At 33.7% G+C, this 16,089-nt stretch overlaps 1 protein-coding gene and 1 long non-coding RNA gene across 3 annotated transcripts in view; one reads left to right on the forward strand and one right to left on the reverse strand.

Moving 5' to 3' along the window:
- HTR2C (5-hydroxytryptamine receptor 2C) overlaps nucleotides 1-16,089 on the reverse strand; it is a 345,435-nt gene that overhangs the window by 257,741 nt on the left and 71,605 nt on the right. The gene's annotated exons all lie outside the window — the stretch shown is intronic.
- LOC147340757 (uncharacterized) overlaps nucleotides 1-16,089 on the forward strand; it is a 34,835-nt gene that overhangs the window by 2,597 nt on the left and 16,149 nt on the right. Inside the window, exons 2-4 of one of the 2 annotated variants that reach the window (XR_015159809.1) lie at nucleotides 1,789-1,856; nucleotides 14,128-14,224; nucleotides 15,134-15,271. This is a non-coding gene — a long non-coding RNA (uncharacterized LOC147340757). Of the gene's footprint in view, nucleotides 1-1,788; nucleotides 1,857-14,127; nucleotides 14,225-15,133; nucleotides 15,272-16,089 lie in introns of those variants that run through there. The other variant, XR_015159810.1, reaches the window with a different exon arrangement.

Genomic DNA, 16,089 nt, shown 5'->3' on the forward strand with positions numbered 1-16,089 from the left:
GTTCAGGAAAAGTAGGGAAGTAATTTAGTTCCTGTACATTTTCTGAAATATGAACCATGCTTTAAAAATAAAGCTCTATCACAAATAATTTACCCAATGCATTTTAGTATCCAATACTGCTGTTCATTGAATTTAAGATATTTTCAAACTCTTTTCAAAATGTTTAAAAATTTGCCTGTACAATGGATTATACTTTAAAAAAATTATAGTTATGCATTAGGGAAAAAAAAAAACTCTAATGTGAATGACCTTAAAAATAAAGTCTACTAGAAGGAAAAAGAAACACAATGTGTTCAATATTGATGTAAATAACCAAACACAAACCTCCTATCTTGAATTGCCTCATGTTATTATAAAACCGAAAATGTAATTTTTACTCAGAATTCAAGTTTTCTACTCATCCTATATAATATGGCACCTTGGTAACACTAATATGATAAAATTAGATAATCATAAAGAGAAATAAGATGATTGTTAGAAAGGTTGTTCTCTGCATAAACTTAATAAAACTATGTCCTAGATACTCGGTTTGCTTTTCATTTCAATTTCTCTAGAAAATTAAATTAGTGATGCTTACATTTTATTATTTTTGGCGACATTCCTCACAATGATCTCTGCAGGTTGGTTAGCATGGCTTAGTCCATTTCTGCAGAGACAGCTGAGGCAAAATTAACAAGCTCAGGACGGAAGTGAGCTCAGTATTCGTAACGTTAGCTTGTGCTTTCAATCTGTTGCTTAGTCTCTAGGCCATTAGATCTTATTTCTAATGTTTCCCCTTCCTTACTATATTTCATTGATAACTGAACCTGTTGCTTTGCCTACATCTCTATGAATCTTTTGTCAGCAGCATGAAACAGATGAACATATCTCCTTCCTTATAAACAGGCTTTAGTCCAATAAATAGTTAGAATATAAATGATACAGATGGAAAACTGACAACTATTATATCAGATAGGTAAAGAATACATTTTAAGAAGAAAACTCTCTCTTAAGAAAAGGAGAAAATGTGTCATGGATACAATGAAAGAAAGGGACCTTTAGTTTTTTACAAGGTATATGTGCCAAGAAGAAAGGCATATAAAAAACTAAGCCAGAAAGTGAGGTGGTGGGAGGAATTGGTAGATTGGGATTGACACATATACACTACTGACATTATGCATAAACTAGATAACTATTGAGAACCTACTGTATAGCGCAGGGAACTCTACTCAGTGTTCTGTGGTGACCAGAGTGGGAATGAAGTCCAAAAGTGTGGGATTATATGTATATGTAAGGCCAATTCATTTTGCTGTACAGTAGAAACTAACACATTGTGAAGCAACTATACTCTAATACAAATTAATTTAAAAACTAAACAGATATTTAAATTATATCTCAATAAGGCTGTTTTAAAATGTAACCACCAATTTACATGAAAATTAGCAGTAGAAAACTGAACACTTTTCGGCATTGTGGAAAGCTGCATCTTAAACTCTGAAGCAGCTTGAAGTACTTGGGTAAAGTGAGATGACTTTCACAGCCAGTGGCAGCCACATAGGTGGTATACGTCAAATAGGAAGAGAGACACCTAGCTAGTCTCAATTGATAACACGATTGCCTAATGGCTGGGATTTCTACCTGTCACATAGGTTTGGTCTTTTGACATTAACTTCCTATACGCCTGGACCGTTGCTGCTGTCAGTCTTCACAATGTGCCTAATCAGATATTCCCCCGATTGTTTACTAATTAGGATCTTAGTAAATAGCTTGTCTCCACCCCTCCTGATCTCCTGTGATTCTTCTTCCTAGAGAGTCTTACCTGCTGAGACAAAGATCCAACCTGTCCTTCTGGCTTAACTGATAAAAATACATACAAGGTAAGTTGACTTAGCACTCTCCTTCCCATTTATCTTCTGGAGAAAGGCCAACATAGTAAATCAATACTTAAAAGCAAACAGATTTGTTAGAAACACTTTTCCCTTAGTTAGTGGTTGTTAAATTTGGAAGATAACCCTGTGATTTCAGAGATCTTAGTATCATATGAAACTAATCCACCAGTGGAGCTTTCCTGTAGCTCAAATGGTAAAGAATTTGCCTGCAATGCAGGGGACCTGGGTTTGATCCCTGGGTCGGGAAGATCCTCTGGAGGAGGGAATGGCTACCCACTCCAGTATTCTTGCCTGGACAGAGGATTCTTGCATGGACAGAGGAGCCTGGTGGGCTATAGTCTGTGGGGTCCCAAAGAGTTGGACACGACTGAGCAACTAACACTACTACTACTAATCCACCAACACCACAAGCAAAACAAAAACTTCCACAGGGAAATGGAAATGATTTTTTTTTAATGTGTGTTTGGTTTCATTGACTTGTCTGAGAGATTTGGATGAAAATTACAAGCACAAATGTCAGTTGTTTTTGATCCTCTTCTTGCCATATATATTCACTTGAAGCTTCACATGGAATGCAACTACATATCTGCCATGGTCTGAATAGGTGCCCCCCAACTTCATAGTACTTTTTCATGTGATTAGTCTCTTTATAGTTGGGAAATTTACATTAAGTATCATGATTTTCTTCTTGCTTATGCAAGTACTTTAAATAAAAGGCAATGCTATTGTACACATTTTATTTTAGATTGATTTTTCTCCCTTACTCCTTGTGATTCCTCACTTATTCCCCAAACAGAATAGATATAGTGTCTGATTGGTTGACCATTTCAAAAACGGTAAGAGGTGTTCTCCTTCTAGCACAATCAGCATTATTTAATAGACTATGTGAGTTATTACCACCATAAGTTCAGGTTATTTGTCCTTTTCATATATAATGGATTTTGCATACACAGCATAGTCATTTAGGGGAAAAAAAGTGCATTTCATTATTCATTATAATATAAAACCCCTAAGATATATTATTTGTGCAAAGACCTATAAAGTTATTTTTGAATTATTTACTCATCTTAAGTCTTGATTTTATTTCAAGTCTTAAATCAAGGGAACAGTTTCTTTATATGTGATCTACATCTTGATGTGTGTGTTGACAGGTAGATAGATGATAGATAGATAGAACATACTATAGAACTGAATCACCCCAAATTGACTCTAGGTTATGAAAGTATTTGAATATAAAAGTAAATTGAGTGCAGTTTAGGGCATACTGAGTTTTTTTTTCCAGGTAAAGAAGGATGTAATTTTATGCCACACCCATGTAAACAAAATTTATCAAATTATTCAGTAACTCTATATATTTGTCAACATTCTCTAACATGGGTGTGGTAAGTATCAAATTAAGAAGTACTAAGTGAGGTAGTAAGATGCTTTGTTATTTCAAAAAGGCAGTCTCTTTGTCTCATATTCCCAGAGAATATTGAAAAATTCTGCCAGTATATTACTTCAGCATTTGTTTTAGCCACAAAGAGGAAGATAACTGCAGGTAAAGAAAAATAAGTATAGAACGAAGCAACATATTGACTATACAATACATAAACATTCATTGCATACAGTTAAACACTTTGAAATGGCTAATTAGTTTGCAGTAAGATTCTTTCTGAAAGATCTAAAAGCTGACTACTACAGTGTTAGTCTCTCAGTCATGTCCAACTCTTTGCAACTCAAGGACTGTAGCCTGCCAGGCTCCTCTGTCCATGGAATTCTCCAGGCAAGAATACTGCAGTGGCTTGCCATTCCCTTCTGCAGGGGATCTTGCCAACCCAGGGGTTGAACCCAGGTCTCCCGCATTGCAGGCAGATTGCACTGAAGAATAACTGGCAAATTAAACCTTGTTAATTAAATTAATTTGTTAAACCAAATTAAATCTTGTCTCATTGATGAAACCTAGGGAATGTAAGACTTGGTTGATTGTGTACTTGCTTGGGAGATTTATGCAAAAGTCAAGAGAAAACCCACAGTTATTCATTACAGTAGTGGTCCCTGAATAACTTAGGGATTTGAGAGTACCAGAAGCCAAAATGAGGGCAGAATGTGAATAGAGATATAAGAGATAGATGGTTTATTTATAATTAGATTTCTTGAAAAGTGTCAAGTACTGATTGATTTCGGCAGAATGAAAAAATTAAGTAAATCTTATCTACTGTTGTTGCTGAGTATCATGCTGGGGTATCCTAGGAGATTATAGATGCTATGCACTCTTATAAACCTACTAGGTTTAAATGTATAAAGTCTATGCTTTGAATCTCCAGGCTTGGCATTGGGTAATTAAAATATGCATGGAATAACTCTGTACACTAATACATTACTTTCACATTATTGAAACTTCTTTGGTAAACAAATGAAGAAACATTAGGTCGTAAACATAAGACAAAGTGCACACATACTGCTGTCTAGTCTTGATATTAGTTGGAAAGTAAATAGGCACAGAAGAGCAAGATATTATTCATGAAATAAATTAGGTAATAAGCATATTTATAACTCAATTTCAAATAAAATCCAAACTCAAAATTTACGAAGCAAGTATATTCTGCAAGATAAAAAATGGAAGACTCCCCCCCAACACTGATTAATTCTTTTGAACAAACTATTTTATGCAAGGTTTGTTTTCAGCATTACTGACATTCTTGAGTAAAATTTATTTTCACTTTATAGCACAAATATATTTCTATTCCCTTAAAACATGTGTTCTTTTGTTGAGTGGTATAGGACAATATGGCAGCATTTTCCCTATGTTCTCTCAATCTGTTCAGATTAATCAGCAAAATATTTATTGTGTGTTTATGTGCTGGCTTTATGAAAGGGTCAAATAAAAAGAGTGACCTGATTCCTGACTACAAGGAACATATAATTTAATTCTGTTGATAATTTGCATATGAATAAAATAAAGTGTTAAACTATCTAGGGAAACAATCATAAGATAAGGTATGTATTAAAATAGTAATCAAACAGTACAAATAAGAAATGTAATAGGAGTTCTGAGACAGAATAACAAGTGCCCTATAATTGCCTGCTGAAAGGAACTAATTAATCTAATTCACTCAGTAACATTTAATGATAAACTAATATATACTATTCTATGTCCTAGAAATTCACAGATAAGTAAATCAAGGGCCTTGCCAGTAGTAATGAAGAGAATTTAAACCAAGGTACCTTGGTCTTTAGCCTAGATGGATTAAATCTTCAGAGCATGATGAATTAATTGACAAGGGCCAGTAGTTATACAGAAAGTATCAAAAGAAAAGAACAAGCTATTGGCTTATTCTTCAGGAGTTCTAAACTATAGTTATCAATAATCAATTTTTAATGGAAATTATGAACTATACAAGTTGAAAAATAAAATAATTACCTCTCCTAAAGAATTTGATTAGGTGGGTCATAATGTATAGAAATATATTCATGCCTGTTCTAGATAAACTATATTCTAAGGGAAGTAGATTTATCACATTAAAACAGATTTTTCTATTTGTTAAAATTGGTTACTTGTTCATAGCACTAAATGCTTTCCATATTACATGTACGTTATAAAAATGCATTTTCAGAGTGCATTGTTGAATTTGCACGCATTAAATCAAGTAGAAAAGTTTTGCCCATATTCTTATTATAACAGGTTTTATGCATGTAACCTGCTGTTGATTACCAGCAAATAAAGATTCAAACAATTAGAAGTGAAAGATAATTTAGATAAATATCCTAAAACATCAGTGATCTTTAAAAACATAAAATATCATGATTGAATATTTTTTACAAGATGATTATTTTTTCTGGTTCCATTCCATCCTTATTTTGAAATGAAAGAGCAATCAAGTTATGGAAAATGTATGAAAATATTTCTGTTTTAAACTAATATCTTAAAAATCAAGAAGCATGACAAAAGACATAGCAACTAATTGAATTACCTTGAAGCTATACGCCTCTAAATTTCATTGAGCTACAGCTATTTATTTATATTGTATAATCACTTGAAAGGAGAAGGCAATGGCACCCCAATCCAGTACTCTTGCCTGGAAAATCCCATGGATGGAGGAGCCTGGTGGGCTGCAGTCCATGGGGTCGCTAAGAGTTGGACACGACTGAGCAACTTCACTTTCACTTTTCACTTTCATGATTGGAGAAGGAAATGGCAACCCACTCCACTGTTCTTGCCTGGAGAATCCCAGGGACAGAGGAGCCTGTTGGGCTGGCGTCTATGGGGTAGCACAGAGTCGGACACGACTGATGTGACTAAAAAAAAAAAAATCACTTGAAAATTCATTTTTGGAGATAAGACTGTCTCACTGTAAACATTATTTATTATTTCATTATTATATAATATTTACTTCTCGAGATAAGTTAGACTTTTTTCCTACAAAGTTAAACATGATACAAGTATATTTAATTTTTTGTTTTTCCCAGATGCCCTTTTCTAGATAAAGATGTTTTTTGACCATCGAAATTAAATGAAATTATCAGTTTGTTAACTTTCAAGGTATATGACCTGATATAATTTGACTACATCTAAAAATGACTTTAGAAAACTGTATTCATTTCCATGAGGTTTCTGTGTAAGGTCAATGATAATGAACGACTTTCAAACATAGAATATTTTTACATTAGATACCTTTTGCTCAATGTAAAATCTATTCCAGAAAAAAATTACCTGACATTACCTGACACTTGAGTCAACTTTAGCAAACTCTTTCTAAGAGTTTTCTTTCTTTCTTAGAAAAATATATATATATTCATTCTCTCATTTGCTCTTAAAGCAAACTCTAGGCAATGCTTGATATTATATATATATATATATATATATATTTATTTATTTATTCTCTTTCTTAGAAATACATATATATATATATATGTATATATATTCATTCTCTCATTTGCTCTTTAAGAAAACTTTTTCTAAGCAATGCTTGATATCTCTCTCTTCCCTCCTCCCTCCCTCTTTCTCACTTTTTAGACTCAGTGAGTTTAAGGTAAAGCAAATGAGAACTTGACTCAGTGAGAATAGGACTTTTTATTACTTTAAGAAACTATGGATACATCCATTCATTTCTAACCAACTATGTGTGAAGTATTGTGTTAATGATGGTTACAAAATAAATGAATATGTATAATTAAATGAGAATTATTTTTTCATATTGAAGCAATACTTTATGAAAAACACTATAAAAGCAGAGAGGACAGGAAGAAATTTGGAGATTAAATTGAACTATTTTTCTCTCTCCATTTAATTTCTCTAGTTAAATAATAAGCAGGGAGATGGTCAAGTATCTAAGAGAAAGAAAGTGAGCATATAAAACAATGATAGGTGAATCTGTGATAAAAGTTCAGAAAAAATAATAGAGAAGCTCAGAAAAGACCTGGGACAGTTCAAAAGTATATACAATAGCAGAAATCAATCAAATGGATAAAACAATGAGATAATTCATTTTCTTGTACAAAGTGATCTAAATGAAGGTAAGTTGGCTGAAATTACCATGAAAACAAAAATTAAATGCATATTTGAAATAATAATGAAAATATGAAGAAAACCAGGATGGGAATAATCAAAATAAATGTAGTTTGATTCAGCAAGTTATTTTTACAACCTTAATTAGCATGTCAATTCAAATGAGTAAAGTTTTACACAATTAAAACTTGAGAAAGTACAGTATCTTCCAAAAGATTCCACTGAAAGGAGTGAAAGAATTTAAAAGGGAGAAAAGAATTGTACAATGTGTAGCCTCATCAGTCCCTTAAAATGGCAGATCTAGATATAGCTTCTCTAGGGTTGGTAGTAAACCAAGTCATTTACTAACATTTTTTGGCTCGGTACATGAGGTAATTGTAAAATTATTTGTAAAAATATAGTAAAGGAACACTTAGTCAGTGATGTGTGCTGAAAATACATAAGAACTTGAGGAACAGTGAAAAAAATGATAACTATGAAATGTGCATATACAGCAAAAGAATATTAACATAATTCATTAGCGATACACTAATATGGGTTGAGAATACATTGAAGGAATGTAATTAAGAATAGATATAAAAGTAACCATTATAAAACATTAACACATTTTAGCTAAGAGACTAGACAGGTGATTTGCCAGACCATTTAACACATCTAAAGAAGTAGTGCAATGGCAAATTGCCCTCAGAGCAATGTTCATTTCTATAAACAACCTAATAATGCACATAACTAAAAATGTGTATCCTGTTTGTTACTTAAAAAATCTAAGTATGTCACCCTCTAAGAAAAATCCTTAGTATTGTCACCTATCAGATTGCATTTAACCTTGTAATTCTTAATTTCCAGGAATTGTACCAGTGACCATCTGATTCCACACCATACCTTATCCTTTACTTACTAGGTTCGTGAAAATTGCCTCTTTGTTTCTTAGTTTTTTCTTTTCTTTTCTTTTTATCTCCACCTCTAGTCGCAGAAATGGGTTTTATAGTTCCTTGTAGTACAGAAATCATAGTAATCAAACCATAAATTCTTACTATATCTCTCATTTTTTTAATCTCTCAGTTAGACATTAAATATTTAAATAATTTGCATTTCAACCTTCTTGGGAAGGACATGTATGGGCAGAAGACATGCAACACAGATAACACCTCCTCTAGGAGGCCTTCCCTGATTGACTTCCCCATCTGAAGACTGGATTGGGAGAGCTTTCATGTGCTTGCAAAGCATACTGAGTTCTCCTGCTACAGCACTTACAACATGATATCTTAATTGTCTGCTTATTTGCCCACTTCTCCCAATAAAATTTGATCTCTTTGAGGAGAGGGCTTGGGTCTTATTTATCATTACATCTGCAGCTCCTAGCACAATAGCAAACATTAGGTGCAACTTTATTGAAAGAATAAAAGAACAATATGGAGTAAATGTTCAGGTCAAGTTAAAAAAATAAAAGGAGCTCACCAATAGAAAGTATTTGACAATGACTGCAATTGAAGGGCCATTAATAATGGTTCTTTAACTTTTAATCCTTCAAAACATATCATTAAACATCTAGGGATGCAATCATGAATGACAAAGCTTTTGATCTTAATTTGTGTTTAGAAATTTCATGGATTACATACTTCTAAATGATAATATTAACCAGTATTAATAAGTAGGAGTCATGAGTTTTGTTATTAAATATTTATGTATGAATTATTTTTAATTTAGGGGTATTAGAATTTCATGTGAAATTAGTTACAGCAACTTACTAATTTTAAGTAATAAGCAAAGGGGCATTAGAATTTCATGTGAAATTAGTTACAGTAACTTACTAATTTTAAGTAATAAGCAAAGAGTAAATAACTCCACATGCATTTTTCTACATAAATTTTAAAAATTATATTCACATTTTTATCCATAATAAGTTGGATCAATAGATTTTCTCATTCAATCCACTACCTTCAGATAGACAAGATATTAGTCACATTTTATACTGAGAAAACTTGAAGCTCAGGAATATTAAATCACTGGCTCAAAGTTACACAGCTAAAAGTGTTGAAGGGCATGAGGCAGAGAGACCCTAAGTCTTCTGTGCTCTTAGGCAGAGCTGGGTAGAGAAAGAGTAGTAGAAATATTTCAAAAGAGTTAATAAAAGAAAAAATTATTTACATATTATTTTAGTATGCACTGTGTATACTCAGGAGTTAGATTAATCTTCCTATATTGTGTTTCTTAGATTTTTGTTGTTCATTCTCTAAGTTGTGTCCGACTCTTTGTGACCCCATGGACTGCAGCATGCCAGGTTCCTCTGTCCTCCACTATCTCCTGGAGTTTGCTCAAATTCATGTCCATTGAGTCGATGATGATATCTAACTATCTCATTCTATCTAATTCTTAGATTATATTGTTATATTTAATTGGGTTTTCTTTTCCAGACCAAGTAGTTATTAATTTATTCAACATATATTTATATGGATGCCCATTCAAGCCCATGGGTTATGTTAGTAATTGGGTAAAGAATAATGAAAAAAACCTGCATGATCCCTGTGCACTTAATAAATAAGGAAAAAAGAACAAGAAGAAACAGGAGATAGAAAAGGAAAAAGAGGGAAAAGTAAATGAAAGAAAGTGAAGTCAGTCGTGTCCGATTCTTTGCGACCCCATGAACAGTAGCCTGCCAGTCTCCTCTGTCCATGGGATTTTCCAGTCAAGAATACTGGAGTGGGTTGCCATTTCCTTCTCCAGGGGATCTTTCTGACCCAGGGATCGAATCCGGATCTTCCATACTGCAGGCAGATTCTTTACCGTCTAAGCCAGGTAATCCATAGCTAAATAGGCATGCTGCTGCTGAGTCGCTTCAGTCGTGTCTGACTCTGTGCGACCCCATAGATGGCAGCCCACCAGGCTCCCCCGTCCCTGGGATTCTCCAGGCAAGAGTACTGGAGTGGGTTGCCATTTCCTTCTCCAATGCATGAAAGTGAAAAGTAAAAGTGAAGTCACTCAGTCGTGCCTGACTCTTAGCGACCCCATGGACTGCAGCCTACCAGGCTCCTCCATCCATGGGATTTTCCAGGCAAGAGTACTGGAGTGGGGTGCCATTGCCTTCTCCATATAGGCATAGCTAAATTTTATCTGATAAAATGGAAAGTGGGTTAGGAGAAATATGCATGAAAGGGATAGAAAACTAGATTAGAATCCAAGTGATCTTCATATTATTCATATGATAGGCATAAATATCTTGGATAAGGCAATCAACTTACTTTACTCCTAATACCTCTCCCTACTCTGATGAAATCAACGTTTCCTAATACCAGGTACTTCTCACAAAGATAGACAAAGAGCAAATAAAAAAAGTAAACTCTTTGATCTTCCCAGGAAGGCAAAGAGTTACAGATTTTTATAAGTAAGTGTAAGTGGAAATTGTTCAGTCGTGTCCAACTCTTTGCTACTCCATGGACTGTACAGTCCATGGAATTCTCCAGGCCAGAATACTGGAGTGGGTGGGTAGCCATTCCTTTCTCCAGGGGATCTTTACAACTCAGGGATCGAACCCAGGTCTCCTGCATTGCAAACGGATTCTTTACCAGCTGAACCACCAGGGAAGCCCCAGGTTTTTATACTAGAGACTATTAACACTGTTATTGTTATTTAAATTAATTTCTGATAACTTAGGTTAGAAGTTTAACCTGAAGAATAAGATGACTGACAGAGTAATTACTGAAATGTTTTGCATATGCATCACTAGAGTTGATATACGTGACATATTAGGGGAAAAAAAGCCAAGAGACAAAGAGGCTTCCAGAAACCTAGACTATTTCATATTATAAGAAGCAAAAGTCAAATGGAATTTTAAAGAATGGGTGATTATATAAAAAGATTTCTTGATGATCTGGTATTTGTTTTTGATTAATTGTCTTACAGTAATATTGATTTAGTCATCCCTATATATTTGCTAAAATTTCTACAATAAGTAATTTTGCCCACTTAGTTTTTACTAATTCTGAAGTTCAAGTCCCCTTTTCTCTCTAAAACCTCCCTAGATGGGAAATGATCTGGCTGGCTTTCCTCTGACCTTTCAAGATAACGTTTATTCTTATCACACACTTATGTGGTGGTCATCTGTGGATCCGCCTTATATTTCTTCTCTCCCGTATTAGAGCATAAGCTCTGTTTGGGTTGTAGCTTTTTATCCTCCACATAACAGGTGCTCAAATAAGACTTGTTGGTTCTCTTATTCTTGCAACAAATACTTATTGAGGACCTGCTATATGCCAGGCATGAAGAAACACAACGTGTTGAATATATTCTGACATTTTCTTTAAAACTATTACACCATACTTTTGTTTAATAATATTATGGAAAATATTCCAATATTTCAAATGAACATTCATTAAAATTCCTCTTTCCCTATAAGCCCATTTTCTATCTCTATTTATAGGTTCATTTCAATGCACTTTTGTTATTTTTCTATAGTATTTTTTATTCACCTTTTGAACTGTGTCACTTAATAAGAACTTGTAAGTATATATTTTGATATTCAGTGTCTCGGGTCCAGCTTTTGATTCTTTTTTTTTTTTTTTTTCAGCTTTTGATTCTTAATATAAGCAAGGAGACACCAAAATAAGAATAATATAATAATTTTCTAATTAGGAGGGCTACAGTCATGATTGGAGCACATATATTTTATATTTAGAGTTTTATATAAAGATCATGCAGCTTTCAAATCAAACTAATTCATTTTAATACTCTAGGAAATTTTTTTTTCTATTTCAGCTTAATTTATTATAATTATTGAGGTAATGGAAGCTCATTATGGAAAACTTTGGAAATTATAGAAAAATTTTTAACAAAGTAGTTAAAGAACCATCTGTTTAGCTAATCACAAGATGATATGTTCACCAATATTATCATGGGGTTAAATCATACTATGGAGATTTCAATTATTAACCGTAAATAGAGAGCATCTTATATGTCAGCAAAAGAAACATCAATAAAATGATGAAAAATCATAATAATTATGTTCTTCCAAATGTGCTTTTATGGTTCTATTAAAAGAATGTTTCTGTTACTGAAAGCTAGCTTTGACTATCCATGTGAAATTTTAACAAACTTTTTTTTAAACTTTACAATATTTTATTGGTTTCTTTTGGACTCTGTGGGAGAAGGAGAGGGTGGGATGATTTGGGAGAATGGCATTGAAACATGTATAACATCATATATGAAATGAGTCGCCAGTCCAGGTTTGATGCATGATACTGGATGCTTGGGGCTGGTGCACTGGGACAACCCAGAGGGATGGTACGGGGAGGGAGGAAGGAGAAGGGTTCAGGATGGGGAACACATGTATACCTGTGGCGGATTCATGTTGATATATGACAAACTTTTAACATAAGTAAAAGAGGACTAAAAAATCTATTATAAAAATAGAAGCAGTTAGCAGATTCCAGTTATGAGTTTGGAATCTAGGTTGTGGAACTGAAAGTTTGGAAGCAGGTTTAGTACAAAGGTTAAAATGATGAGTTAAAAAATCTACATGAAGCACAAAGTTACTTTTTAAGCCCTTCTTGCTGTCTTTCAATCTCTATTATGTTCACACTGCACGCTCTGGGTATGGAATAACAATATACACAGCTCATGCAATGAGCACATCCTAGAGCCAAGTCCAGTTGTGACATAAAGTTCAAAACATAGTATCATTTGGTCAAACTTTAAATGTTAGATAACTTTTATTTTGAAAGTTGAAAACTTGGCAGAAAGACTATACTAAAATGTTAGCACTTGAAGAAACCACATCAAAGTAATCTCTTACCTTCTGGCCATACCCTCTACCCTTTCCCAAACCATACCAGACAGATGTATATCTATTCTAAATGTAATATAAAGATATTTATGAACAAACTGGGATACACTTAATAGAATTTATAAACTGTAATAAGAAATGTCTTTTTTACATCCAAATTAAATTCTTTGTTTTTGAGACTAAACGAAAAGTGGTATCGTGGAAAAAAATATTGGACGTGAGACTAAGAAAACATGCATTATACTTTACAACTATGTGACAAGTCTGTTAAATTCTCTGTGTCACAGTTTCTATGCCTCTAAAACATGGGTAATATTAATAATAACATGTTTACATATTTGTTATATGAAACATTAAGGGAGTTTACACACAAAAAAGTGATCTGTAAACTATAAAAAAACAAGCAATTTAACAGATTCTTTCTCTGGACTCCAATTCAATCACCATTTTCTCTTCTTCATAGATTTTATTTTCTAACCCTTTCATCATCTTTTTTATTATAAATTTATTTATTTTAATTGGAGGTTAATTACTTGATGTATGGCAAAACTCTTTCATCATCTTTGTGTATCTTCACTGAAACTTTTCAGTCTTTTGTCTTACATAATTATCCAATTCCACCACCCTGAACTAGACCTAAGAGTTTATCGATTAGTTGGTTGAGATCTATTTTTATTACTTATCATTCTTATTTCAATAAATATTCATACTTGTTGCTTGTGATATAGCTGTGAAGAAGACAGATAAGATCCTGGCTACCATGGAATTTACAATATAGAGGCAGATCTGCCAAAAAAGACCAACAAATCAGTCTTGTGCTATTTCCATTTCATCAGAAGTCACACAAAAGTGTTCCTGAACCACTCTGTATATAGATAAAACCATGTTTCCTACTTCTCACCTGTCAATGAGGAAATGATTGAATGATGATATATAGAAAATTTTAAAAACTAAAGAGGAAAGCTTAAAGACTACCTTTTTTTTTCCCTCAGGTTGCTGCCCTACTGAAATCTTCTCCCCTCCCCAACCCATGCCCCACCTATGAATAAACAAAGCATTCTTTCAGAGAAAAATGGAATTTATAGTACAGTAAGTGCTAACCGTTTCTCTATACTAAAAGAAAAGACTGCTGTGTCATTATATTAGGAATAATCAAAATATATCATCAAGAAAAAGCCCACAAGAATAAAAATTACCCTTTGAATTGTTGACTAGCAGACAAAAATGATAAAATGTGCTCCCAACTGTTAATACTTTCTGCATAATATTTAGATGGTCCTGAAAAAACTTGAATTTGATAAGTGAAAATAGAATTTCCTTCAAAATGCTTGAAAAGCATGTTAGGCACTATGGATTTAGTACTATAATTGTCATGATCATATGTGGAAAACACATGAAATAATTGGGAAAAATGGAGAATATAATGCCTGCATCTAAACTAATATATTACTAGTGCCTTGGAGCCAAGGACTGTGGGTATTTTAGGGGAGCAAAACTTACTACCCTAGAATGTCTCTGGGATGCAGATTATTTCGAGCTGAAAACAATCAATACTCCAAAGAAGAGAAACTACTCAAGAAGAAACTTTGACCTTCCCACTAACTGCCTAAAAGAATTTCGACAGCGGGCCTGTCCCCAGAATAAAGCTATGACCACAGATAGCTGCAAAGAATATGGGCTAGATGTGATGGTAGTGGGGTGGGAGTGGGGGAGAAACAGGGCCTAGAGATCAGGGTCCACTATATGTTTCATTGTTTCTGCATGGCCAGGAAACATTTATTTACCAAACAGTTTTCTTTTCTACTTTGTTGTTAATTGCCTTCCTCCCCTTTGAAGTCCCAAGCCACTACCCCAACATCCATTTTTGTCTTTAGCTGAAGACAGCATTTAAAGTTGTCTCTTGGGCCATCTGAGGGAGTTACTCAGTTTCCTGAGTATTTCTCATGTATTCAGTAGGTATATAAGTTAATAAACTTCTTAATCTGTCTTTTATTACAGGGAATTTCAGCCAAGAACTCAGAATGGTAGTGGGAAAATTGCTTTTCATCGCTTATACAGACTACACTGTTTTAAGACATCTTTGTCTTGGCACGTGCTCTTTCTTCTGTCTGGAGTGACCTTTGACCCTTTCCATGCTTGGCCATCTCAAGAGTCATGACACAGTGAACTGCTAGATTTCATATCCTCTGTGATGCCTGCTCTGAAAGTGCCAACCATCCCCTTCTCCACAGTACTTGTGAATCTCATACTTATTCCACCACTGCCTTCATGCCATTTTATTTTCATTATCTGTCCGCACATTGGTCTCTATGAGACTAGGAGCAATTGATTAACAACAAATATAACTGAATCTCTTTTTGGGCCCCCAGTATCTGACATAATGCCTGGTATACAGTAGGCATTTTGTAAACTATTACCAAACTGAACAGTGCTAAGCAAAGTACCTGTAGATACATTAAGCTGAAGAAAATAGAAATGCTGATTTTAAAATAGAATGTAAAAACCTTTGTGCATACTGGAAAATGAGAATCAAAGCATGTTGCCAAAATACTGTTTTTTGATGTAGAGAAGAGATTCTAAAGTTATCTGGACTGCCTTGAGTAATGTGCATGTATACCTTAGAAAACTTGTTCTTCTGAGTGAAAAAACATATGTGTAAAGGACTTTAATTTGTGATTCTAAGCAATTTGAAACTTATTATATGGATTCAGACAAAACTGTAAAGTCAGTTTAAATTTATTACAGCTTCTAAGACAGAAACTAGAACCTAAACTTAAAGACAGTTTATCCTTCACTAGCAAATACTTGGTATGCACTAAAAAGAAATGTTCAAACATATGGTCAAATCAAAGCTATGTCTACCCTGTCATAAAGAGTGAAGTAAGTCAGAAAGAGGAAAACAAATACCATATAATACTGCTTATATGTAAAATCTAGAAAAATGATACAGATGA

The sequence above is a fragment of the Bos grunniens genome, chromosome X (assembly GCF_055505025.1).
Source record: "Bos grunniens cultivar Pamir isolate PY7600 chromosome X, Bosgru_T2T1.0, whole genome shotgun sequence".
NCBI classification, from domain to species: domain Eukaryota; kingdom Metazoa; phylum Chordata; class Mammalia; order Artiodactyla; family Bovidae; genus Bos; species Bos grunniens.